We start from the raw sequence: 27,451 nt of genomic DNA on the forward strand, positions 1-27,451 counted from the left end.
GGCAGGAGAAGTAGTCAAGAGCCAGATTATTCAGGGTCATGAAGAATAATAAAAATTTGAAGTATTATAACAATCAGATCTGGGTCTTTTAGAGATCACCCGGCTGGAGTAGGGGGAAATGGCTGGAGGAGGATTAGAGAAAATACTTAGGAATCCAGTGAGAGATGCCAATACGGTCCAGTGCAATGAAAAGAAGTAGATGAATTAAGGCAGACAGGAAGTCAAATCTAAAGGACTTAGTTACTAACTAAAAGCGTATGATCTTAGAGGAGGGGATTTTTTGCTGGGTGGATGACAGTATAATAAACTAAGATAAGGAAACAAAGAATTGAGGAGTCAGGGTTTGAGGAGGAGGGGAAAAATCAGTTTGAGATATGTTGGATACAAGGTATCTGTGAAAATACAAAGAACCAAGTAGGCAAATGAAAATTCAGGTCTCGGGTTCAGGAGTGATCTGGTCTGAAGATATAGTTAGAAAGATAGGAAAGACCAGGCGCCACGGCTCACACCTGTAATCCCAGCACTTTGAGAGGCCAAGGTGGGTGGATCATCTAAGGTCAAGAGTTCGAGACCAGCCTGGCCAACATGACTCTACTAAAAATTCAAAAATTAGCTGGGGGCATGGTGGTGCATGCCTGCAATCCCAGCTACTCTGGAGGCTGAGGCAGGAGAATTGCTTGAATCCAAAAGGCAGATGGAGCAGTGAGCCGAGACGGAAAGCACCGTACTCCAGGTTGGGTGACAAAAGACTCTTTCTAAAAAAAAAAAAAAAAAAGTGGTGGGGGGGAGTGCGTGGTGGCTCACGCCTGTAATCCCAGCACTTTGGGAGGCTGAGGCGGGCAGATCACGAGGTCAAGAGATGGAGACCATCCTGGCTAACATGGGGAAACCCCGTCTCTACTAAAAATACAAAAACAAACCAACAAACCAACCAACAAACAAAAACTAGCCGGGTATGGTGGTGGGCGCCTATAGTCCCAGCTACTTGGGAGGCTGAGGCAGGAGAATGGCGTGAACCCGGGAGGCGGAGCTTGCAGTGAGCTGAGATGGCGCCACTGCATTCCAGCCTGGGCGACAAAGCAAGATTCTGTCTCAAAAAAAAAAAAAAAAAAGAAAAAAGGAAAAAAGGAAAGGCAGGAGGGAGGTGAGGGAAGGGGAAAAGGGAAAGGAAAAAGGAAAGAAGAAAGGAAGAAAAAGATATTTGGATAGTCTGATATCACCGACACTACAGGAAGAATAATATTTCAAGGAAACAGTGGGTAATGTTGCTGAACGATCAATAATATCTAATACATTGCTTTATCATCCAGGCAAGAGGTACAGTGGTACAATTAGAGCTCACCGCAGCATCAAACTTACGTGCTCAAGCAATTCTCCCGCCTCAGTCTCCCAAACTGCTGGGATTAGAGGCATAAGCCACCACTTCCAGCTCAATATTTATATGTAATTTACGGGCAATATTTTAACTGATGTATATTAATAACTCAATCTTATAACAAACTTACATGCTTACCAATAAGGAAGCTGAGGCAACAAAGTCACAAAGCTAATAATCAGTGAAGCCAGGTTTTAAAACTGATTCAGGAGCCAAGATAGAGCTTTTCTTTCACTTTTTTTTTTTTGAGATGGTGTCTTGCTCTGTCATCCAGGCTGAAATGCAGTGAGGCAATCTTGGCTCACTGCAACTTCCACTACCCGGGTTCAAGCAATTCTCCTGCCTCAACCTCCTGAGTAGCTGGGACTACAGGTGCGCACCACCATGCCTGGCTAATTTATTTACATTTTTTTTTAGTAGAGATGGGGTTTCGCCAGGCTGGTCTCGAACTTCTGACCTCATGATCTGCCTGCCTCAGCCTCCTAAAGTGCTGGGATTACAGGCATGAGCCACTGCACCTGGCCCACTTCTAAGATTTCAGGTAAAAGACATCTCAATGTATGCCAGTAAGAAAAAAACACTGCCATTTACACTATGACACAATAATTTATCACTCAGAGCTTTTATTTTACACTTACTCAACTTTTAGAATTTATATACTTCATTCTTTAGATTAGGCCAGGCACGGTGGCTCACACCTGTAATCCCAGCTCTTTGGGTGGTGGAGGTGGGCTGATCATTTGAACCCAGGAGTTCAACACCAGTCCATCTCTATCCTTATGGAAAAGAAAAAAAAAAAAAAAAAAAGATCAGTCCGGACAACATGGTGAAATCCTGTCTCTACAAAAAAATTAGGTAGGTGTGGGTGTGGTGGTGCATGGCCATATTCCCAGCAACGCGGGAGGCTGAGATGGGAAAATCACCCGAGCCCAGGAATCCGAGGCTGCAGTGAGCCGTGATCTTGCCACTGGCACTCCTGCCTGGGTGACTAGGGTGTATCCTGTCTCAGCACTCCCCCCATAACAGACTTTTAAGATTATTATTATTATTATTTTTTTTTTTTTTTGAGACGGAGTCTCGCTCTGTCGCCCAGGCTGGAGTGCAGTGGCCGGATCTCAGCTCACTGCAAGCTCCGCCTCCCGGGTTCACGCCATTCTCCTGCCTCAGCCTCCCGAGTAGCTGGGACTACAGGCGCCCACCACCTCGCCCGGCTATTTTTTTGTATTTTTTTAGTAGAGACGGGGTTTCACCGTGTTAGCCAGGATGGTCTCGATCTCCTGACCTCGTGATCCACCCGTTTCGGCCTCCCAAAGTGCTGGGATTACAGGCTTGAGCCACCGCGCCCGGCGACTTTTAAGATTATTAAAGAGAAAAGAAAAACAGTCAAAGCTACTCCTCAAACTTCTTCACATCAAGTCCTACTCTCCAGTATCACCTTTTCAATTCAGTCTTCATTGTCCATGTTTTTCCTACACAATACCATCCTCTGTATGTGATAAAACATCTGTACTCTAAGACTGCTTGTGAGATAAAAGGACTAGAAAGTAAACTCAATGACTACAACCATTAAGAATAAAAAGGAGGCCAGGCACAGTGGCTCAAGCCTGTAATCCCGGCACTTTGGGAAGCCCAGTCGGGTGGATCACGAGGTCAGGAGATCGAGACCATCCTGGCTAACATGGTGTAACCCCGTCTCTACTAAAAAATACAAAAAAACTAGCCGGGCGCAGTGGCGGGTGCCTATAGTCCCAGCTATTCGAGAGGCTGAGGCAGGAGAATGGCGTGAACCCGGGAGGCGGAGCTTGCAGTGAGCTGAGATCCGGCCACTGCACTCCAGCCTGGGCGACAGAGCAAGACTCTGTCTCAAAAAAAAAGAAAAAAAAAAAAAAGAATAAAAAGGTAACTGTAAAAAGACACGTCAGAAGTCAAGGAAACCTGAGCATGTACTATGTTATTACATATTAAAAAATTAGTGTTTCTTTTGTTGAACGTAATAAGACACTTGATGGGGTTTCATAAAAATGTCCTTGTATGTTAAAGACCCGCAATGAATTATTCACTGTACAATGACAGAATTCTAGGGTTTGCTGCAAAATAATTCAGAAGATTTGTTTCAAAATAATCTAGAAGGGGACAGGCACAGTGACTCACGCTGGTAATCCTAACACTTTGGGAGGTCAAGGCGGGTGGATCACCTGAGGTCAACAGTTTGAGACCAGCCTAACCAACATGGTGAAACCCTGTCTCTACTAAAAACACAAAAAATTAGCCAGGTGTGGTGGCAAACGCCTGTAGTCCCAGCTACTCAAGAGGCTGAGGGAGGAGAATCGTCGGAGCCTGGTAGGCAGAGGTTGCAGTAAGCCGAGATCATGCCACTGCACTCCAGCCTGGGAGACAGCAAGACTCCATCTCAAAAAATAAACAAACAGCAAAATAATCTAGAAGGGAGTGGGAATCTGACAGACAAAACTGACCACATGTTGACAACTACAGAAAGTAGAGGCCAGGAGTGGTGGCTCACACCTGTAATTCCAGCACTTTGGGAGACTGAGGCAGGAGGATTGTTTGAGCCCAGGAGTTCAAGATCAGCCTGGGCAGCAAAGTGAGATCTCCGTCTCTACAAAAAAGAAAAAAAAAAGAAAAAGAAACTGGATGATGATGTCTATTATGCTATTTTCTCAACTTCAGTACAAGTTTAAAAATTTTAACAGAAAAGTTAAAAAATAAAAACAGGCCAGGCACGATGGCTCACACCTATAATCCCAGCACTTTGGGAGGCTGAGGTGGGTAGATCACCTGAGGTCAGGAGTTAGAGACCAGCCTGGTCAACATGTTAAGACAGACACACAGGGAGGATACCACATGAAGACAGATAATTGGGGTGATGCATCTACAAGCCAAGGAACACCAAAAACGTTGGCAAACCAACAGAAACTAGGAAGAGGCAAGGAAGGATTCCCCAGAGGTTTCAGGGGGAATTTGACCCTGCTGACACCTTGATTTCCAACTTCTAGCCTCCAGAACTCTGAGAATAAATTTATTTTATTTTAAAAACCCAAATATTTACAATACTATTTAAAAAAAAAAAAAAAGGCCAAGTTTGGTGGTACACACCTGCAATCCCAATACTTTGGGAGGCCAACATAGATAGACTAAGCTTGAGCCCAGGAGTTTGAGACCAACCTGGGCAACATGGCAAAACCTGGTCTCTACTAAAAATACAAAAATTAGCCAGGTATGGTGGTGCGCGCCTGTAGTCCCAGATACTCAGGAGGCTGAAGCAGGAGGGTCACTTGAACGCAGGAGGCTCTCACAGTGAGGATGGAAGAAAATTCCCTGCATGCTTCTGGCAGGGGGAAGGGGAAAATTAGCCATTCTGAAGTAATTCCAAAGTATTCTGTTCTTCTTAAAAAGGCCTGCCTTCAAGAGAAAAGATTTCGCCAGAGGTTAACCAACTGGAGTTTTATCAGAGCTAACTGACCTGAGGGAAGTGAAAAACCCAATCCCAGCCTTCCAATCTCATCTAAGGAGGAAGTGTGAACTGAGAAGCAACTGTGAGTATCACAGCCCAGGTACAGATTCACCAAAAGACTAAAACCCAATTATGAGACAACAGAATACTGAAACCTTACCATCAAGAGGGGTTTTTTTTGTTGCTGTTTTTTGGTTTTTTGGGGACAGGGTCTTGCTCTGTCACCCATGCTGGAGTGCAGTGGCACGATCATGGCTCACTGCAAACTGCCTCCCGGGTTCAGGTGATCCTCCAACTTCAGCCCCCTAAGTAGCACCTGTGAGTACAGGTGCACGACACCATGCCTGGTTAATATTTGTATTTTCTGTAGAGACGGTTTTGCCATGTCTCTATTTGTCTACAAATCTCGAATTCTTGGGCTAAAGCAATCTGCCAGCCTTGGACTCCCAAAGTGCTGGGATTATTGTTGTCAGCCACCATGCCTGGCCAAGGAGGCTTTTGTATAACAACAGGACGTTACTCAAAGAACTGCATTTGTGCAACACTTGCAAGGAATTCAAAAACTAAAAAAGAAAAAAATATAACTGCATGTCTCAGACCTTCTTTAAGAAGTCTCTAAGGAACCCCAAGACAACAAAGGAAACAAAAATAAGAACACTGGAGGAAATATTAGTTCTCATACCTACAGCTACAACAAATAGTAACACAAAACAGCCCAATTCTAAGTCAGATAAACGTAATGCCTCACACTAAAGGCTTATTTACCTCAGTTACTTTTACCTAGTAAAATATGCACAGCATTTTTTTTTTTTTTTTGAAACAGGGTCTCACTCTGTCCCCCAGGCTGAAGGGCAGTGGTGCCATCTTAGCTCAATGCAACCTTTGCCTCCGGAGCTAAAGTGATCATCCTGCCTCAGCCCCTCAAGTAGCTGGGCCTACAGGCATGCACCACCATGCCTAGCTAATTTTTTCTTTTTTTTTTTTTGTGCAGAGACAGGGTTTTACCATGTTGCCCACGCTGGTTTTGAACTCCTGAACTCAAGCAATCCGCCTGCTTCAGCCTCTCAAAGCGCTAGGATTACAGGCCTGAGCCACCATGCCCAGTCCATGCCCAGCTTTCAACAAAAAACTACAAAGTGTACTAGAGGACAAAAAAATACAGTTTGGGCCGGGTGCGGTGGCTTATACCTGTAATCCCAGCACTTTGGGAAACCGAGGCAGGAGGATTCAGCCCAGGAGTTTGAGACCAGCCTAGTCAACACAGCAAAACCCCAACTCTACAAAAAAACCACAAAAATTAGCCAGGTGTGGTGGTACGTGCCTATAGTCTCAGCTACTTGGGAGGCTGAGGTTGGAGGATTGCTTAAGCCCAGGAGTTTGAGGTTGTAGCAAGCCATGATTGTGCCACCGTACTCCAGCCTGGGTGACAACAATTTAAAAAAAAATTTTTTTTTAAAGGGCCGGGCATGATGGCTCACGCCTGTAATCCCAGCACTTTGGGAAGCCGAGGCAGGTGGATTACCTGAGGTCAGGAGACCAGCCTGACCAACATGGTGAAATCCCATCTCTACTAAATACAAAACGAACACTCAGGTGTGGTGGTGCGTGCCTGTAGTCCCAGCTACTCGGGAGGCTGAGGCAGGAAAATGGCATGAATCTGGGAGGCAGAGCTTGCAGTGAGCAGAGATTGTGCCACTACACTCCAGCCTGGGCAACAGGGCGAGACTCCGTCTCCAAAAAAAAAAAAAAAAGAAAAGACAGCAGGGCTGGGTGCAATGGCTTATGCATGTAATCTCAGCACTCTGGGAGGCTGAGGCAGGCGGACTGCTTGAGCTTAGTTCAAGACTAGCCTGGGCAACGTGGTGAAATCCTGTCTCTACTTAAAAAGAAAAAGAAACAAAAATTATTTACGCGTGGTGTTGTATACCTGTAGTCCCAGCTACTCAGGAGGGTGAGGTGGGAGGATTCCTAGAGCCTGGAAGGCAGGGGGTGCAGTGAGCTGAAGTTGTACCACTGCACTCCAGTGTGGGTGACAGAGTGAGACACTATCTAAAAAAAAAAATTACAAAAATAAATAAATAAATAAATAAAGAGAGGCGAGTGGATCACCTGAGGTCAGGAGTTTGAGATTAGCCTGGCCAACATGGTGAAATTCCATCTCTACTAAATTAGGCAGGTGTGGTGGCACATGCCTGTAATCCCAGCTACTTGCAGGGCTGAGGTGGGAGAATCACTTGAAGCTGGGAGGTGGAGGTTGCAGTGAGCCGAGATCATGCTACTGCACTCCAGCTTGGGTGACAGAGGGAGACTCCATCTCAAGAGAAAAAAAAAAAAAAAGAAAAAAACAGAGAGAAAGAGAATACAGCAGGTCCCTGGATAACATCATTTCCTTATAACATTTATGAGGAAAAAAAAAAAAATTCCCACACAGGCTGCTGTCTAATGTGGAGCTTGCCATGTTCTCCCCATGTCTTTGTGGGTTTTCTCTGGGTACTCAGGTTTCTTCCCAAATTCCAAAGATAAACATGTCAGATTAACTGGCATGGTTAAACTGTACCAGCATGAGTGAGAGTGGGTGTGTGTGTAAGTGCGCCTGGTAAAAGGATGTTGGGAATAAGATTATTTCCAGGATGCCAAAGAATTAATCCATCATTTACTTGCTAATTGCAAAGAGAGTAAAATGTACCTTTACAAAGAAATCTTGTTCCTACCTTAATCAAATGATTAAACAAGTGACCAAGCAGCACTAACAATGAGACAATCTGGTATTACACATGTACTAACATGATTCAATATGATTCAATATGAAGTACACAACATCACTTGGGGTCTTCTTACCAAAATGTTTAACCTGAAGCTAATCAAACCTTTACACCTAAACTTGGAATCAGAGACATGAGGATTTTCAGTATTAATGAGATGAGAAAAAAAGAAACATACGTGGAGGGGTTAACAATCATAAATTTTAAACGACCCAAGAATATATAATTATATACAATCTGTGAAATTTACATAGATAAGACTTTTTTTTTAAGTTAACTGAAAAGTAAGTTTGGTGTTTTTTTGGAGACAGGGTCTTACTCTGTCACCCAGGCTGGACTGCAGAGGCTGCAGTGAGCCATGATCATGGCACTGTACCTGCTGGGTTCAAGCAATCCTCCCACCTCGGCTGCCCAAGTAGCTGGGACACAGCCACAATGCCACCACATCCAATTATTTTTTTTCTATGTTTTGTTGAGATGGGCTTTTGTCATGTTGCCCGGACTGGTCTCAAACTCCTGGGCTCAACTTATCCTCCTGCCTCAGCCTCCTAAAGTGCAAGGATTACCAGAGTGAGCCACCATGCCCAACCAAAATAATATTATTTTTAAGAGGTGCATGCTCAAGTTTTTGGTAGTAAATTATATTCATGAGAGCAACATGATCTTAGCTAGTGGGGATACAAGTGTACTGTCTTTTTGACTTTTCTCTTCAAAATTTTCTAGATAAAAAATTAAGGCCGGGCGCGGTGGCTCAAGCCTGTAATCCCAGCACTTTGGGAGGCCGAGACGGGCGGATCACGAGGTCAGGAGATCGAGACCATCCTGGCTAACACGTTGAAACCCCGTCTCTACTAAAAAATACAAAAAACTAGCCGGGCGCGGTGGCGGGCGCCTGTAGTCCCAGCTACTCGGGAGACTGAGGCAGGAGAATGGCGTGAACCCGGGAGGCGGAGCTTGCAGTGAGCTGAGATCCAGCCACTGCACTCCAGCCTGGGCGGCAGAGCGAGACTCCATCTCAAAAAAAAAAAAAAAAAAAAAATTAAAAGGTGGCTGGGTGTGGTGGTTCATGCCTATAATCCCAGCACTGTGGGTGGCCGAGGCAGGTAGATGGCCTGAGCCCAGGAATTCAAGATCAGCCTGGGCAACATGGTGAAACCTCACCTCTACAAAAAAATATGAAAATTATCAGAGCGTGGTGGGATGTGCCTATAGTCCCAGCTACTCAGGAGGCTGAGGTAGGAAGATCACTTAAGACCAGGAGTTTGAGGCTGCAGTGAGCTGTGATTGAGCCACTGCACTCCAGCCTGGGTGACAGAGGGTCTCCCAAATACTTACAATTTCTCTTCAGCTCCCTATTCAACTCTAGCCCCACACTACAATAATCTCTTGCCTAAACTACCTAAAAAGGTTTCCTAAATGATCCTGAGTTCATTCTTGCCCCTTTACCGTCTACATGGCTAGTTGTCTGGTCAATTTTATTTTTTCCTTCTTCCCTACTAAAGAAACCTCTCATTTTAATTGAGGAGTACTGTACTCAGCTAAAGAAGATTTCCTAGCCTCCCTTAAACCAAGAAGAGGTTATGATATGCAGTTTTGGTTAAAAAAATAAAAACAGTTGTAGGACAGTCCAACAGGAAAAGAAAAAAAAAAGAAAAATAAAAGTTGGCCAGGCAGTGGCTCATGCCTGTAATCTCAGCACTTTAGGAAGCCAAGGCAGGAAAATCACTTGAGGCCAGGAGTTCAAGACCAGCCTGGGTAACATGGCAAAACTCAGTCTCTACAAATAATTTAACAATAATTAACTGGGCACAGTGATGTCTACCTGTCGTACTAGCTACTCGGAAGGCTGAAGCAGGAGAATCACTTGAGCCCTGGAGTTCAGGGTTACAGTGAGCTATGATCACACCACTGCACTCCAGCCTGGGCAACAAAGTGAGATCTAGTCTCTAACAAATACAAACATTATACATAAGAAAAAACAGTAAAATGGTTTTCCATTATTCATTGTATAATGATTATTAGCTATCTATACGTGTACAGAGTTGATCATAGTCACTCTAATTTACCCCAAGAAACTCTTTCCCTGAGGCTAGAATACCCAACTTCCATATGTCCCCTTACTTAAAGTCAACAAGCACACTTATTAGCTGTTCAATTTCTCACTGCCTTACTGAGCCATAATTTATTCCATAATAGCAAGAATCATGTCCATTTTATTAACATAGGTGGCATTCAGTAAGTATCTGAATAAATAAAAAATGTAAAGTTACACTAAAGAATTGAACCACAGATGATGTCATATATACTAAACAGATGCCCAATGAGATCTTCAAAGGGGAAAACTACAAAAAAAAAAAAAAAAAAAAGATTCCCTTCCCACTATCTTGTTTCCCAGTTTTGGGCTTGGACATTCCATCACCCTAATTCAAGACCTGACTACATTATTAACATAACTTATATGGAACAGAAATCCAGCTTTACCTGCAGGCCACATTTATCAACATATTCAACTCTTCCTAGTCCCAGAAGCAGGATGAAACTTTCACAATGGTTGGGGATGAGCTCCCTAGAGTTTAGGAATATCCTTAAACTCATTCAGGAAAACAAGTGCCTCCTGCTTAGCAGGCAATGTGCTAAGCAATGGGGAATGGAAGATCGGTGAGAAAGAACTCTGCTCTCAATGACTCACATTCACAGTTCCTATGGGCAGATGGAAAGAAAGCAACTAACAATATAAATGCCTAAAATTTCATCCAACACTCAATGACCACTCAGTATGTATCACTTTCAGAGATATACACTCAAAATTCTCACACATGTACACCATCAAGAAACTGGAAATAACTGAATGTCTAATAGACAAGAGGCAAAAACTGCTATATTCTATACAACAAAAACTAAATCACTACAGTGATTTAAGAAAAAGCATAAAATGTTTTATTATCAGCTCGCTGAAAAGCAACAGCATCGGACAACCCACAGCTGGGTATGACAAAACCAAGTAAGGTGGTTCACTTGAAACAAAGAAGCCTAAAAGCAAGACACCCAGTTAATTGAGAGAAAAGAGTACATAGACTAGCCAGTCCTACATTTCTAATCACTAGAATCCATAATCACACATTTGCTAAAAGTAACAAAAGCCTGCCCCAAACCTATGCTAAGAGCACTTTTAGCAGCAGCTCCTCAAAATTAGATACCTATCAAAGACTTTTTTGGTGTGCTAATTTAAATTACTAAGGCTTCTACATTCTAGGTACCCTACAAGGTGCTAAAGAGAAAAAAATGAGTATGAGTCCTTAAGGAGCTTAATCTATCAGGAATAGAAGGACATATGCACAATTACCAATAATAAGATAACTGCTCTCATGAAGTCTGACTGACAATGAAAAACAGAAGGAAACTTTGGCTTCAAGAAAGGCTTATCAGGGGTGGCATTTTAGGATAAGTAGGTTTCGAAAGGCAAAAAAAAAAGATAAGGGCTTATTCCACACAGATGAAACAACTAAATAGCAAGCAATTTTGTATTGCTGAAGGTTTGAGGGAGAGTGAAAGTCTGAGGTATGTGTAGGAATGCAAGTGTGTATCTGTGACTTGACAGGAAATAGGTCAGGAAAGGCAGGTCAGAACAATAGTATAAAGGTTTTGACTTTATCCCCATAGGCAGTAGAGAACCTAACAGAGAATGATATAAGATCGTATTTTTAGGCCGGGCGCGGTGGCTCAAGCCTGTAATCCTTGCACTTTGGGAGGCCGAGACGGGCGGATCACGAGGTCAGGAGATCGAGACCATCCTGGCTAACCCGGTGAAACCCCGTCTCTACTAAAAAATACAAAAAACTAGCCGGGCGAGGTGGCGGGCGCCTGTAGTCCCACCTACTAGGGAGGCTGAGGCAGGAGAATGGCGTAAACCCGGGAGGCGGAGCTTGCAGTGAGCTGAGATCCGGCCACTGCACTCCAGCCTGGGCGACAGAGCGAGACTCCGTCTCAAAAAAAAAAAAAAAAAAAAGATCGTATTTTTAAAATTAAATCCAGTGGCATAGCACCATTAGGGTTGACTAGAAAAGCTGGGAGAGGCTGGGCGCAGTGGCTCACGCCTGTAATCCCAGCACTTTGGGAGGCCAAGGTGGGCAGATCACAAGGTCAGGAGTTCAAGACAGCCTGACCAACGTGGTGAAACCCTGTCTGTACTAAAAATATAAAAATTAGCCAGGCGTGGTGACATGCGTCTGTAATCCCAGCTACTGAGGAGGCTGAGGCAGAATTGCTTGAACACGGGAGATGGAGGTTGCAATGAGCTGAGAGCGCGCCACTGCTCTCCAGCCTGGGCAATAAAGTGAGAGTCCATCTTAAAAAAAAAAAAAAAAAAAAAAAAAAGAAAGAAAAGAAAAGCTGAGAGAGACTGAAGGCAGAAAAATAAGTGTACATAAGCAAACTTTTATTCTATTTTATTCTTTAAAGACAGGGTCTCGGCTCTGTAAAGTGCAGTGGCAAAGTCAAGGTTCACTGCAGCCTCGATCTCCCAGGCTTAAGGGATCCTCCCACCTCAGCATCCAGGGCAGTTAGGACTACTGATGTGCAGCACCCACTCCAGGCTTTTTTTTTTTTGAGATGGAGTCTCACCCTGCCTCCCAGGCTGGAGTGCAGTGGCACGATCTTGGCTCACTGCAACCTCCGCCTCCTGGGTTCAAGTGATTCTCCTGTCTCAGCTTCACAAGTAGCTAAGATTACAGGTGCACGCTGCTGTGCCCTACTAATTTTTTGTATTTTAGTAGAGACGGCGTTTCACTGTGTTGCCCAGGCTGGTCTCGAATTCCTGAACTCAGGCAATCCACCTGCCTTGGTCTCCCAAAGTGCTAGGATTACAGGCGTGAGCCACCGTGTCTGGCCTCATTTTTAAAATATTCTGTAGAAACAGGGTCTCACTATGTTGCCCAGATCGGTCTTAAACTCCTGGGCTCAAGCAATCTTCCTGCCTCAGCTGTCCAAAATGCTGAGATTACAGGCTTAAGCCACTGCAAGTAGCCAGGAAACGTTTAATACAAATAGTCCATCTGGGCTGGGCACAGTGGCTCATGCCTGTAATCCCAGCACTCTGGGCGGCTAAGGCGCATGAATCACTTGAGCCTAGGAGTTCGAGACCAGCCTGGGCAATATGGCAAAACCCTGTCTCCACAAAAAGTAAAAAAAATCAGCCAGGCATGGTGACAAATGCCTGTAATGCCAGCTACTTGGCAGGCTGTGGTGGGAGGATCACTTAAGCCCAGTAGGTTAAGACTGCAGCGTGAGCTGTGATCACACCACGGCACCCCAGCCTGGGTGACAGATTGACTGATAGATAGATAGATAGATAGATAGACAGACAGACAGACAGATAGATGAATACCATATTTCAAATAAATAGTCCATCCTGAGATATAAAAACCTGACCTACGGTATTAACAAAAGGAATAAAAAAGAGAAAACAAACATTCCAAAGACAAGTGGAGGATGAAAGGTAAATCAGTGACAATATTTTATAAAGGATAGTAACAGAGGTTGAAGGAAAATCAGAAAAGAGCAGTGTCAGAGCAACCAAAGGAGGAGAGTTCTAAGATGGAAACAGAAATGCTGAAGGAACATGTACAAAATAGACGATCACGAGAACTTACTCTGTATTCGATAATTGGGAAGGTACTGCCTGAAGGAACAGTTTCAATATGACATGGTAGAGAGAGAAACCTGAGTACAGAAGTTAAGAAAATGAATTAACTTTTAAGAACCAAATATAGAAGAATATCTTTAAAAAAAATAATAAAATAAAATAACGGGTCCTCCGGCACAGCGTCTCCAGAGCAGGAGGTCAGGTCAACCAGCGACCTGGGTCCGAGAATGCCTTTATTAATATCAAAGTAGGAAAAGACTTCTTAAAATGCAAAAAATACACCATGTAGGAAAAGATAAAATCTGACTACCTTAAAATTAAACTTCTGTAAGACAAAAAGGAGAACAATAAGTAAAATACGCCAGAAAAAATTTGACTACTTTAAAATTAAACTGGGCCAGGCACGGTGGGTGACACCTGTAATCCCAGCATTTTGGAAGGCTGAGGCGGGTGGATCACTTGAGATCAGGAGTTGGAGACCAGCCTGGCCAACATGGTGAAAAACCCCATCTCTACTAAAAATACAAAAAAGTAGACAGGCATGGTGGCCCACACCTATAATCTCAGCACTTTGGGAGGCTGAGTTGGGATGATCCCTTGAGCTCAAGAGTTCAAGATCAGCCTGGGTAACATAGGGAGATTCCCATCTCTACAAATTTTTTTTTTAAAAATTAGCCAAGAGTGGTGGCTCACGCCTGTAGTCCCAGCTACTCAGAAGGCTGGGCTATCACTTAAGCCCAGGAGTTCTGGGCTGCAGAGAGCCATTATCGCACCATTGCTCTCCATCCTGGGTAACAGTGTGAGACCTGTCTCTTAAAAATTAAACTTCTGGGCCAAGTGCAGTGCCTCACACCTGTAATCCCAGCACTTAGGGAGGCTGAGGTGGGCACATCACGAGGTCAGGAGATCGAGACCATCCTGGCCAACATGGTGAAACCCCGTCTCTACTAAAAATACAAAAAAAAAAAAAAAATTAGCTGGGGGTAGTGGCATGTGCCTGTAATCCCAGCTACTCAGGAGGTTGAGGCAGGAGAATCACTTGAACCAGGGAGTCGGAGGTTGCAGTGAGCCGAGATCGTGCCACTGCATTCCAGCCTGGCAACAGAGCGAGACTCTGTCTCAAAAAAATAAATAAATAAAAATAAAAAATAAACTTCTAAAAGACAAGGAAGACAGTTAAATGAAATAAACTAGTCACAAAAGGACAAATAATGTGCTCAGAGGGTAATTCTGCATAAGCCAACTCAAAAAGCTGTACAAAAAACAAGCAGCAGTGTCCCAGGAGCCCTATTCTGACAGCCGTGCATGACATAACCCTTGAGGGCTTGGTCTACCCAAGTGAAATTGTGGGCGAGAGAAACTGGATGGCAGGCAGCTCATAAAGATTCACTTAGACAAAGCACAGCAGAACAATGCTGAAAACAAGTCTAAAACTTTTTCTGGTGTTTGTAAGAAGCACAGGGGTTTGATGGCTGCAGTGGCTCATGCATATAATCCCACAACTTTGGGAAGCAGAAGCGGGAGCATCACTTGAGTTTGACATCAGCCTGGGCTGAGACCTCATCTCTACAAAAAATACAAAGATTAGTCAGCCATGGTGGCGTACCTGTAGTCCCAGCTACTTGGAAGGATGAGGTGGGAAGATCACTTGAGCCCAGGAGGTTAAGGTTGCAGCAGTGAGCCATGATTGCACCACTGCACTCTAGTCTGAGCAATAATAGAGCAAGACTCTCTCTCAAAAAAAAAAAGAGAAGCTGCTCATGGGCAAGAATGTTATTTTTAACTTCCAGAGTTTCCGTTTTAAACAAAAATGAAGAAAGTATACTCACAGTTTTTTTTTTTTTTTTTAAAAGGGACAAATAATGAATGATAGAGCAGTCACACAAATTGAGATACAAAGTAGAATGGTGACTGCCAGAAGTTGGGTGGTAGGGGAATAGGGAGTTAGTAATATTGGGTACAGAGTTTCAATTTTGCAAGACGAAAAGTTCTGGAGATGGACGGTGGTGATAGGTACACAATGTCCTTAATGCCACTGAACATTTAAAATGGTTAAGATGATAAATTTTATGTTATGTGTATTTTACTACATTTTTTAAAAAAAGCATTAAAAAGATAAGCCAAAATTAAAAATCAAGCCACATAATGTAAGACAGACAATATCATATAAATAACATAAAGAATTCCTACAAATCTGGCCGGGCGCAGTGGCTCACACCTGTAATCCCAGCACTCTGGGAAGCCGACATGGGCGGACTGCCTGAGGTCAGAAAGAGACCAGCCGGACTAACAAAGCGAAACCCTGACTCCAGAGCAAGACTCTAGCCTTACTCCAGAGCAAGAACTGTCTCAAAAAAAAAAAAAAAAATTCCTACAGATCAAGGAGAAAACTACAAACCACCTATTTTTTTTTTTTTTTTTTTTTTTGAGATGAAATTTCACTCTTGTTGCCCAGGCCAAAACACCCAATTTTTAAAACAGCAGTTAAAGAATATAAACACGGCCAGGCATGGTGGCTCACGTCTGTAATCCCAGCACTTTGGGAAGCTGAGGCAGGTGGATCACCTGAGGTCAGGAGTTCGAGACCAGTGTGACCAGTATGGCAAAACCCATCTCTACTAAAAAGACAAAATTACCCAGGCTTTGTGGGGCATGCCTGTAATTCCAGCTACTTGGCAGGCTGAGGCAGGGCAATTGCTTGAACCCAGGAGGCAGAGGTTGCAGTGAGCCAAGACTGCACGCCACTGCACTCCAGTCTGGGCAACAGAGCGAGACTCCGTCTCATCTTAAAAAAAAAAAAAAAAACTAAACACTAAATTTACAAAAGTCTAATAGCCAATAAACACAAAATATGCTTAATATCTCTAATGACTAGGGAAGTAAAAATTAGAATAAACCACCATTTCACATTCATCATAGTGACAAAAACCTAAGTCTTAAAAATGTAGGCCGGCCGCAGTGGCTCACACCTGTAATCCCAGCACTTTGGGGAGGCCGAGGCGGGCAGATCTCAAAGTCAGGAAAGTGAGACCATCCTGGCTAACACGGAGAAACCCCGTCTTTAAAAAACAAACACAAGGCCGGGCGCGGTGGCTCAAGCCTGTAATCCCAGCACTTTGGGAGGCCGAGACGGGCGGATCACGAGGTCAGGAGATCGAGACCATCCTGGCTAACACGGTGAAACCCCATCTCTACTAAAAAACACAAAAAACCAGCCGGGCGAGGTGGCGGGCGCCTGTAGTCCCAGCTACTCAGGAGGCTGAGGCTGAGGCTGGAGAATGACGTGAACCCGGGAGGCGGAGCTCGCAGTGAGCTGAGATCCGGCCACTGCACTCCAGCCTGGGTGACAGAGCGAGACTCCGTCTCAAAACAAAACAAAACAAAACACACACACACACACAAAATTGGCCGGGCGTGGTGACGGGTGCCTGTGGTCCCAGCTACTTGGTAGGCTGAGGCAGGAGAACAGCGTGAACCCGGGAGGCGGAGCTTGCAGTGAGCTGAGATTGCAACACTGCACTCGAGCCTGGGCGATGGAGCCAGACTCAGTATAAAAAAAAAAAAATGTAGTCAGCACTATTGCACTCCAGCCTGGGCAAGAGTGAGACTCCATCTCCAAAAAAACAGGGGGGTTCTAGTAACTACTTTTTTTTTCCCCCTTTTTTCCGGAGATAGTCTTACAAAAAATAGTGACTATTCTTTTTTTTTTTTGAGACAGAGTCTCCCTCTGTTGCCCAGGATGGGCATGCACCACCACGCCTGGCTAATTTTTTGTATTTTTAGTAGAGACGGGGTTTCTCCGTGGTGGTCAGGCTGGTCTGGAACTCCTGACCTCAGGTGTTCCGCTCGCTTCTGCCTCCCAAAGTGCTGGAATTACAGGAGTAAGCCACCGCATCCGGCCAGAACTCTTTTAGTGGGAATGTAAATTGATTCAATCATCTGGAGAACAATGAAGCAAAATCCAGTCACGCAGAAGCTGAAAATATGCTCAGATCTGCAAATCTACTTCCAAGAAAAACTCTTATATGTCCCCCCAAAAATTGTAAAAATGTACAGTACATCCTTTTATCTAAAAGTTGGAATTAAATGCCATCAATAGAAAAATAAACTTTAAAAACTGACATGGAATACAATATAAAGAACTAGCACAACATGCACTATCACAGATCTTTAAAAAATAATGCTAAGAGAAAAAGTTTCCAAGAGATGCACATTACAATCATCTATAAAAACTGTTTTTTAAAAAAACACTTTTAAAAAAAGCAAAAAGTATTTCATTTTTAAATTCAGGAGATACTATCTTTAACAGTAAAAACAAAAATATGAAGGGGGAGAATATACACTAGCTTCACATAGCAGATACTCCTAGAAAGAAAAAATGGAATAAGAAAAAAGTTATCCAATGAGCTCTACCTCTATATTTTACTGTATTTGGGTAGAGGCAGTTTAGCCCACAGTATGAGAAGATTACAATCTGTTAAATATGGACCACAGATATAAAGATGTTCATGTATTACTTTTAAAACTTCTAAGTATAAAGTATTTCATAGTTTCAAAAAAATCTTCAAAAATGTAGGGAGCAAGCAGCAGATATGAGTGTAACTCTCCAAAACCACCAATATTTTGGAGGCAGACACCTGGTTTCAAACCTCTGTCCCACCAGCAGGTCATTGATACTGAGGAAGCTACTTAATTTCTTCCCAGCTGCAACTGTTGGATCTGTGAAACAAGAATACTATCAATCTCATACAGCTGCCATATATAAAAAATGTGAAACAGGCAGGGTGCAGTAGCTCATGCCTGTAATCCCAGGACTTTGGGAGGCCGAGACGGGCGGATCACGAGGTCAGGAGATCGAGACCATCCTGGTTAACATGGTGAAACCCCGTCTCTACTAAAAAATACAAAAAACTAGCCGGGCGAGGTGGCGGACGCCTGTAGTCCCAGCTACTCGGGAGGCTGAGGCAGGAGAATGGCGTGAACCCGGGAGGCGGAGCTTGCAGTGAGCTGAGATCCGGCCACTGCACTCCAGCCTGGGTGACAGAGCGAGACTCCGTCTCAAAAAAAAAAAAAACAAAAACAAAAAATGTGAGACAGGCAGGGTGCAGTAGCTCATGCCTGTAATCCCAGGACTTTGGGAGGCTGAGGCAGGAGGACTGCTTGAGTCCAGGAGTCTGACACTGGCTTGGGCAATATAGTGAGACCCTCAACTCCACAAAATATTTTTAAAAAGAAAATTTAGCCAAGTGTGGTGGCTACTAGGAAGGCTGAGGCAGGAGGATCACTTGAGTCTAGGAGTTCAAGGTTACAGTGAGCTGTAAGGTCTTGCTTTGCTGCCACTGCACTCCAACTTGGGCAACAGAGCAAGACCTTGTGTCTTAAAATCAATCAATCAATCAGACAGTAGGCATTCAACTGTAGGCAGTTATTCTAAATTTGGAGTAAAAGCAAAGAACTAAAGGGAAGAGAAAGGAAAAAAGGGTTTTGCAGTGGTGTTAACAATTAATTGATCATAACCAGTTACAGACTTTTTTCCTTTTCCATTTCCACTGCTTCGTTGGACTAGCCTTAAAAAAATAAAAAATTTTTTAAAAAGCATTTTCAATGAAATAAAGTTCTCCCACCTTTTCAGATTTACATAAGAGAATAACATGGATGTCAGATGAATGAGACCACTTATTTTCTGGTTCCCAAAGCCCACTGAAGAAGAGATTTGCAAAGGGATCCAAGATTATATACCATAGGATTAGAATCTAGATTCTTTGCTCTAGTTTCAGGAAACCAGAGCCATGTCAAGAAATCCAAAATAATCCCATTATCTCTATATCATTTGAGAGTTTCCCAAATAAACTTTTTCATTCAGGAAGGTAACATTTTAACACAAACTTTTCTCCAATTTATAACCGTCTCCTAAAGAAAGATTAAATAAATCACATCTGGAGAACAGAGCCCACATATATTCCTCTGTATTAATATATCCCCTCTTATCCACAGGGGACACACTCCAAGATCCCTATTGGATGCTTGAAACCACGGATAGTACTGACCCTATACGTTTTTTCCTATATGTACATACCTATGATAAGGTTTAATTTATAAATTAAACACAGTAAGAGATTAACAATAATAAAATAGAGTAATTATAACAATATACTGTAATAAAAATTATATGAATGTGTTCTCTCAAATACCTTATTGTACTATACTCACTTATTTTTGGACGATGGTTGACAGTGGGTAACTGAAACTGCAGAAAATGAAACTGCAGATAAGGGTGGACTACTTGGCTACCAGCCCCATGGATTATTTGCACACAGGTGACAAAGAAACACTATTAAAGTACCATAGCCCTCATATTGAGCTTTTCTTGAGGCATATTTACATCCAGTAATCACTAAACCATTGAACAATACCTTTATAATTCAAGAACAATAAGCACAACAGAATATGAAAACATAGCTACTTCTGACATCTAACAGCTATCTGTTTAATTATGTCCCAAGGTTGTTCTAAGCACTGTAAAGACTCTCTTAATCTTCCCACATTTTTACAGATAAAGATAATCGAGATACAGAGCCAGTACTTCAGGTTTTAAGAAGAAAAGTCAGGACTCAAAGCAAATCTAATTATAAAGCCCATGCTCTTAATTACTAAGCTAACTTCACTAAATTATGCTTCAGGAGTTAAAAATCTCTATCTCCTTGGCAAGTTTAAGTTCTCATACTAAGAGGGGGAAAAGAAAAGACACATTTAAATAATACTGCATTGTTATCTCCTTCTGTAAAGTTGTATTAGCAGTCAGCTTTTACACTATCGTTTATGAAAAGGATATTCCCACAAACCAACTACTTATTATGACTAAACTGGTATGCAAAAAGCCTGGGTTCAACCATTAACCAGCTGTTTCTCTGAGGAACAATCAACCTCCTTGGGCCTCAGTTTCCTGATTTTATAGATGAGGAGTTTGGCCTAGATCTATTTCAGCTCTGAAATTCAATACATTTTAGTACATTTTCTAAGACACTATATTTTTCTTAACAGATTTTGAACAGCATCTTTTGAAAACTTTCCAACTTAAAATACGTAACATATACTCACATCTGTTCTTTTACTCAAACATACTCAAAACTAATCTGTTATTAGAAGTCAGGAAAGTAACTAGAAAGGAAGGAGGATTCCTATGGTACTGGGAAGGGTCTGTTTCTTGATTTGGATGCCAGTCACACTTTATTATGTACACGTTTTACTTTAATATGAAAAAGGGTGGTTTTCCTCCCCAAAAGGTAACTATGAAGAAAGTTAAGAACATGATCTAACTCTACAACCATGTTTGAGTATATAAGAGCTGTGCAACCTTTCCGTTCTAAATATGTAAATGTGTTTCTTGAATAATTGTATCAATAATCTCTTTGTTCCATAGTTCCAATTCATGTGCCTAGAGAAAAGTTTATTTACTTAAGAATTTCAGCCAGGCGTGGTGGCTCACACCTGCAATCCCAACACTTTGGGAGGCCGACGCTGGCAGATCATCTGAGTTCGGGAGTTCAAGAACAGCCTGATCGACCACCATGGAGAAACTCGGTCTCTACTAAAAATACAAAATTAGCTGAGCTTGGTGGTGCATGCCTGTAATCCCAGCTACTCGGGAGGCTGAGGCAGGAGAATCGCTTGAACCCAGGAGGCAGAGGTTGCAATGAGCCGAGATTGCGCCATTGCACTCCAGCCTGGGCAACAAGAGCAAAACTCTGTCTCGGGGGGGGAAAAAAAAAAAAGAATCGCAATATTACCACAATTCCTTTGGGACTGTCTCCTGAAATTTGAGGTCAGTCTTAACTTTCCTCTAGAACTCAGGTCAAGAAGGCTTGGTGAGGTGGCTCATGCCTATAATCCCAGAACTTTGGGAAGCTGAGGCAGAAGGACTGTGTGAAGCCAGGAGTTCAAGACCAGCCTGGGCAACATAGTGAGACCCCATCTCTACAAAAAGTAAAAACTAGCTGGGTGTGGTGGCACGTACCTGTAGACCCAGCTACTTGGGAGGCTGAGGTGGAAGGCTTGCTAGAACCCAGGAGGTCAAGGCTGCAGTGAGCTAAGACTGTGCCCCTGGGCGAATGAGGGAGACCCCGTCTCAACAACAACAACAACAACAAAAAGCACCTAGCTCAAGAACCCCCCTCATACAGTCATACAGCCCGGGCACGATGGCTCACGCCTGTAATCCCAGCACTTTGAGAAGCCAAGGCAGGCGGATCACCTGAGGTCAGGAGTTCGAGATCAGCCTGGCTAGAAACCCCATCTCTACTAAAAATAGGAAAATCAGCTGGGTGTGGTGGCACGTGCCTATAATCCCAGCTACTGGGTCAAGCAGTAGAACTACCTGACCTGGGAAGCAGAAGCTGCAGTGAGCCAAAATCACGCCACCGCACTCCAGCCTGGGTGAGAGTGAGTTTCCATCTCAAACAAAACAAAACAAAAAAACTCCAGGTCGGGTGGCTCATGCGTGTAAGCCCAGCACTTTGGGAGGCCAAGACAGCCAGATCACTTGAGGTCAGGAGTGTGAGACCAGCCTGGCCAACATGGTGAAATCCAGTCTCTACTAAAAATACAAAAAATTAGCCAGGTGTGGTGGCGCATGCCTGTGATTCCAGCCATTCCGGAGGCTGAGGCCTGAGAATCACTTGAAGCCAGGAGGTGGAGGTTGCAGTGAGCCAAGATCAAGCCACTGTACTCCAGGCTGGGCGACAGAGACTCTGACTCAAAACAAAACAAAAACAAAAAAGAACCTCCCTCATTCAAATACCCTCAGAATCCCATAGCATTTACTCTTTGCCCCTCCCATTTTTATCTATCCTTTGTCCTGTATCTCCAACCAGTAAGCCTTTTGGGGCTGTGGTCAATATGTTCAGTAACTATCAATAATGTATTCACTGAGAAATAAGAGTACATAGTCTTGAGGCCGGGCGCGGTGGCTCAAGCCTGTAATCCCAGCACTTTGGGAGGCCGAGGCGGGCGGATCACGAGGTCAGGAGATCGAGACCATCCTGGCTAACATGGTGAAACCCCGTCTCTACTAAAAATACAAAAAACTAGCCGGGCGTGGTGGCGGGCGCCTGTAGTCCCAGCTACTCGGAGGCTGAGGCAGGAGAATGGCCTGAACCTGGGAGGCGGAGCTTGCAGTGAGCCGAGATCGCGCCACTGTACTCCAGCCTGGGTGACACAGCGCGAGACTCCGTCTCAAAAAAAAAAAAAAAGAGTACATAGTCTTGGCTGGGCATGGTGGCTCACACTTGTAATCTCATCACTTTGGAAGAGCGAGGCAGGTGGATCACTTGAGGTCAGGAGTTTGAGACCAGCCTGGCCGACATCATAAAACCCTGTCTCTACTAACAATATAAAAAATTAGTTGGGCATGGTGGGGTGCGCCTGTAGTCCCAGCTACTTGGGAGGCTGAGGCAGGAGAACCGCTTGACCTGGGAGGCGGAGGCTGCAGAGAGCTTGGATCATGCCACTGGACTCCAGCCAGGGTGACAGAGCGAGATTCCATCTGAAAAAAAAAAAAAGTCCAGGCATGCCAGGCATGGTGGCTCACCATGTAAGCCCAGCACTTTGGGAGGCCGAGGCAGGCAGATCATCTGAGGTCAGGAGTTTGAGACGAGCCTGGCCAATATAGTGAAACCCTGCCTCTATTAAAACTACAAAAATTAGCAGGGTGTAGTGGCCGGGTGCGGTGGCTCACACCTGTAATCTCAGCACTTTGGGAGGCCAAGGCAGGCTGATCACGAGGTCAGGAGATCGAGACCATCCTGGCCAACATGGTGAAACCCCATCTCTACTAAAAAAATACAACAAATTAGCCGGGCCTGGTGGCGGGTGCCTGTAGTCCCAGCTACTCGGGAGGCTGAGGCAGGAGAATGGCGTGAACCCGGAAGGCGGAGCCTGCAGTGAGCTGAGATTGCGCACCACTGCACTCCAGCCTGAGCAACAGAGCGAGACTCTGTCTCAAAAAAAAAAAAAAAAAAAAAATTAGCTGGGCAGGGTGGCGCATGCCTGTAATCCCGGGATTCCGGCCATTCCGGAGGCTGAGGCATTGGTTGAACCTGGGAGGTGAAGGTTGCAGTGAGCAAGATCAAGCCACTGCACTCCAGGCTGGGTGACAGAGCCGAGACTCCTTCTCAAAAACAAAACAAAACAACAACAAAAAGGAATCTCACTCATACAGATACCCTTAGAATCCCATAGCATTTACTCTTTGTCCCTACCATTTTTATCTATCCTTTGTCTGCCCTGTATCTCCAACCAGTTAAGCCTTTTGGGGCTGGTAGCCGTACTGCAACCACACAATGTATCTACTGGGAAATAAGAGGTTATAGTCTTGGTTGCAGTGGTGGCCTTATGCCTGTAATCCCACTTTCTGGGGAGGCTGAGGCAGTTGATCACTTGAGGTCTGGGGTCTAAGACTAGCCTGGCCACCATAAAATCCTGTCTCTCACTTAACAATATGTGCCATTAATTCATGCAGAGGCACCTGTAATATCCAGCTACCTTAGAGGCTGGGAGGGCACGAGGTCACTGGAACCCGAGGCAGAGGACCATGGTGAGCTTGAGATTGTACCTACTCATACTCCAGCCGGCCTGACGAAGGAGCAAGACTCTGGCCCCAAAGGCCCCAGGGTGCAGTGGCTCACTCTGTAATCCCAACACTTTGGGAGGCCAAGGGCAAGACTGCTACACAGGAGTCTCGGGAGACTCAGCCCATGGCTGAGTAGGAAACCCGCCCTTACTAAAATACAAAATACTCAAAACTCCCCAGGCATGGAAAGTATTACGCCTTTTGTAATCCCAGCTACTCCAGAGGCTGAGATAGGAGAACTGCTTGAACCCGTGGAGGCAGAGGTTGCAGCGAGCCAAGATTGCGCATTGTACTCCAGCATAATGCATAGGACGGAGACCCTGGGCCTCAAAAGTGCATAGGTTTTGGTGAAGGGATGACAGGCTACAGTGGCTCATGGTCTGTAATCTGGTACCTTAGGTGCTGGCTGGGCGGAGATCACTGAGCCCTGTGAGTCTGAGACTGGCCTCCGCAACATGGGTAAGTGGTGAAACCTCCACCTACAAAATTCATGTAAAAATTATTAGCATGGTGGCAGATGCCTTTAGTCCCTGCTACTTGGAAGGCTGAGGTAGGAGGATCACCTAAGCCTGGGGAGTTAGAGGCTGCAGTGAGCTGTGATCACGCCACTGCATTCTAGCTTTGGTGACAGTGAGACTCTGTCTCAAAACAAACAAACAAACAAACAAACAAACAAACAAACAAACAAAAAACCACACAAATAAAAAGGGAAGAAGCTAGGGGAGCCCAGATGTGTCTAAACCTACGCCCAATGGACAGAGCTCAAAGTCTTTGTAACAGTGTAAACAAAGAATTCACCCCAAACATATTACCTGCACAGACTTTGATTTTTTAAAAATCCAATCTATAGACTTTCCTTGCTCAACCCATTTCAGAACCCATAAAAAATACTATTTAAATATTACATAAAACTGTAACTTGCATAACTTTCAAAAACACTTTTGAAAAATAAAATGAAAATAAAAACTTTAAAAACCACTTTTCTACTCTTTATTTGGAGACAGTGTGTTGCTCCGTCACCCAGGCTGGAGTACAGTGGCACAATCACCGCTCACTGCAGCCTTGACCTCCCAGACTCAAACGATTCTCCTGCCTCAGTCTCCCAAAGTGCTGCCATTACAGATGTGAGCCACCAAGCCTGCCTCTAGTCTTAAACAACTGTTCAAATTCTCGTTACATTTATTTTTGGTAGAGAATTTTATCTTTTTATTAAAATCAAAAGGGAGAAATTTTAACAGAAAAACATCAAAAAGGGGGAACAAACTTAAAAGTTTTAAAAATAAAACATTCAAAGCCATTATATATTTTTTGTGTCTTTACTGTCCGGGTCCATTTATTCTTTAGATAAATTATCTTACACATCTGATACAGTTAGTTAAGTCTCAAAGTATTCTTTTTTTTTTGGAGACAGAGCCTTGCTCTGTTGCCAGGTTGGAGTGCAGTGGTGCCATCTCAGCTCACTGCAACCTCAACCTCCCCGGTTCAAGCAATTCTCCTGCCTCAGCCTCCTGAGTAGCTGGGATTACAGGCCCATGCCGCCACACCCAGCTAATTTTTGTATTTTCAGTAGAGACGGGGTTTCATCATGTCGGCCAGGATGGTCTCGCTCTCCTGACCTCGTGATCCACCTGCCTCGGCCTCCCAAAGTGCTAGGATTATAGGCGTGAGCCACTGCGCCTGGCTGTGTTGTTCTTATATAATTAACAAATAGCCAGGAATTATTTTCTTTTTTCATTTTTGAGACAGGGTCTCGCTGCTGCCCAGGCTAGAGTGCGGTCACATGATCACAATTCACTGCAGCTTTGACCTCATGGGCTCAAGCATCCTCCAGCCTCAGCCTCCCAAGTAGCTGCCACTATGGGCACATACCACCAGGCCTGGCTGATTTTTAAAAAATGTTAGTAGTAACAAAAGTCTCACTATGTTGCCCAGGCTGGTCTTGAACTCCTGGCCTCAATCGAGCCTCAGCCTCCTAAAATGTTGGATTACAGGCATAAGCCACCCCACCTGGCCCATAAATACTCTATTAAGAGTTTTGTCAGACCAGCCTGGCCAACATGGTGAAACCCCGTCTCTACTAAAAATAAAAAAATTAACAGGGCATGGTGGTGGGCGCCTGTAATCCAAGCTACTCGGGAGACTGAGGCAGGAGAATGGCTTGTGCCCAGGAGGTGGAGGTTGCAGTGAGTTGAGATCGTGCCACTGCGCTCCAGCTTGGGTGACTGAGCAAGACTCTGTATCAAAAAAAAGTTTTGTCTACATAGTTCTCAACATATGGCAGTCTGGGGACATTTTTAGTTGATGCATCCAGCAAGAGGAGATAGTGGGGACATGGGCTGGGGGTTTGCGGTGCTACCTGCATATACTGGTAGAGGTCAGGGATATTGCTAAACATCCCACAATGCACAGGAGAGCCACTCAACAAATAACTATCTGCCCAAAATATCAATAGTGACAAGGTTAAAAAACCCATGATCTACAGAAATCAAAAGGCTTACTTTTAGAGATTTACAACTACTTTTATTATAGAATAACCTAGATCAAGCTAGATCAAATACATTAAAATTTTAAAGGAAAATGGATATAAAAATCTATTTAAATGATGAAGGAAAACTTAATGTACTATAGTAATTTTCATGAAACCAATTTGTTTGTGCCACAGATTTATTTATTTATTTTTTTTTTTTGAGACGGAGTCTCGCTTCAGCCTAGGGCTGGAGGTAGTGAGCTGGATCTCAACTCATTGGCCTCCGGGTTCACGATTTTCTCCGGTTCAGCTCCTAGGGAGTAGCTGGGACTACAGGCGCCAGCCACCTCGGGCCTGCTAGTTTTGCATTTTAGTAGAGATGGGTTTCACTGTTAGCTGTGATGAAACCATCTCCTGATCTCTTGATCTCACGATCTCGGCCCCTCCTCCCAGTGCTGGGATTACAGGCTTGAGCCACGCCTGGCCAGACGGGCACACACCCTATGAGACTAGAAAATGTTGGCCAGGCGCAGTGGCTCACTCCTGTAATCCCAGGACTCTGGGAGGTCGAGGCAGGCAGATCACCCGAGGTCAGGAGTTCAAGACCAGCCTGACCAACATGGAGAAACCTCGCTTCTACTAAAAATACAAAATTAGCCAGGCATGGGGGCACATGCCTGTAATTCCAGCTACTCAGGAGGCTAAGGTAGGAGAATTGCTTGAACCCGGGAGGCGGAGGTTGCAGTGAGCTGAGATCGCACCATTGCACTACAGCCTAGGCAACAAAAGCAAAACTGTCTCCAAAAAAAAAAAAAAAGGAAAGAAAAAGAAAAAAAAAAAGAAAATGTTACCAAAGTGTAATTACAACATGAAAAACCAACAGGTGCCATACAGCATAAGAGCAACAAGAGTAAGTGAACTGATTTAAGGGTGTTTTATTTCATCAAGTTTCAGATTTTAAAATATTCTGTATGTTGAAATTCAAGTAAATCTGGCTGGGCGTGGTGGCTCACGCCTATAATCCTAGCACTTTGGGAGGCTAAGACAGGCGGATCACTTGAAGTTGGGAGTTCGAGACCAGCCCGGCTAACATGGTGAAATGTCATC

General features: G+C 44.1%; 1 protein-coding gene across 4 annotated transcripts in view; it reads right to left on the minus strand.

The window, feature by feature from the left end:
* The window catches only part of UBE2K (ubiquitin conjugating enzyme E2 K), an 87,482-nt gene that overhangs the window by 56,101 nt on the left and 3,930 nt on the right, over positions 1 to 27,451 (minus strand). The gene's annotated exons all lie outside the window — the stretch shown is intronic.

The sequence above is a fragment of the Papio anubis genome, chromosome 3, assembly GCF_008728515.1.
Source record: "Papio anubis isolate 15944 chromosome 3, Panubis1.0, whole genome shotgun sequence".
NCBI lineage: Eukaryota > Metazoa > Chordata > Mammalia > Primates > Cercopithecidae > Papio > Papio anubis.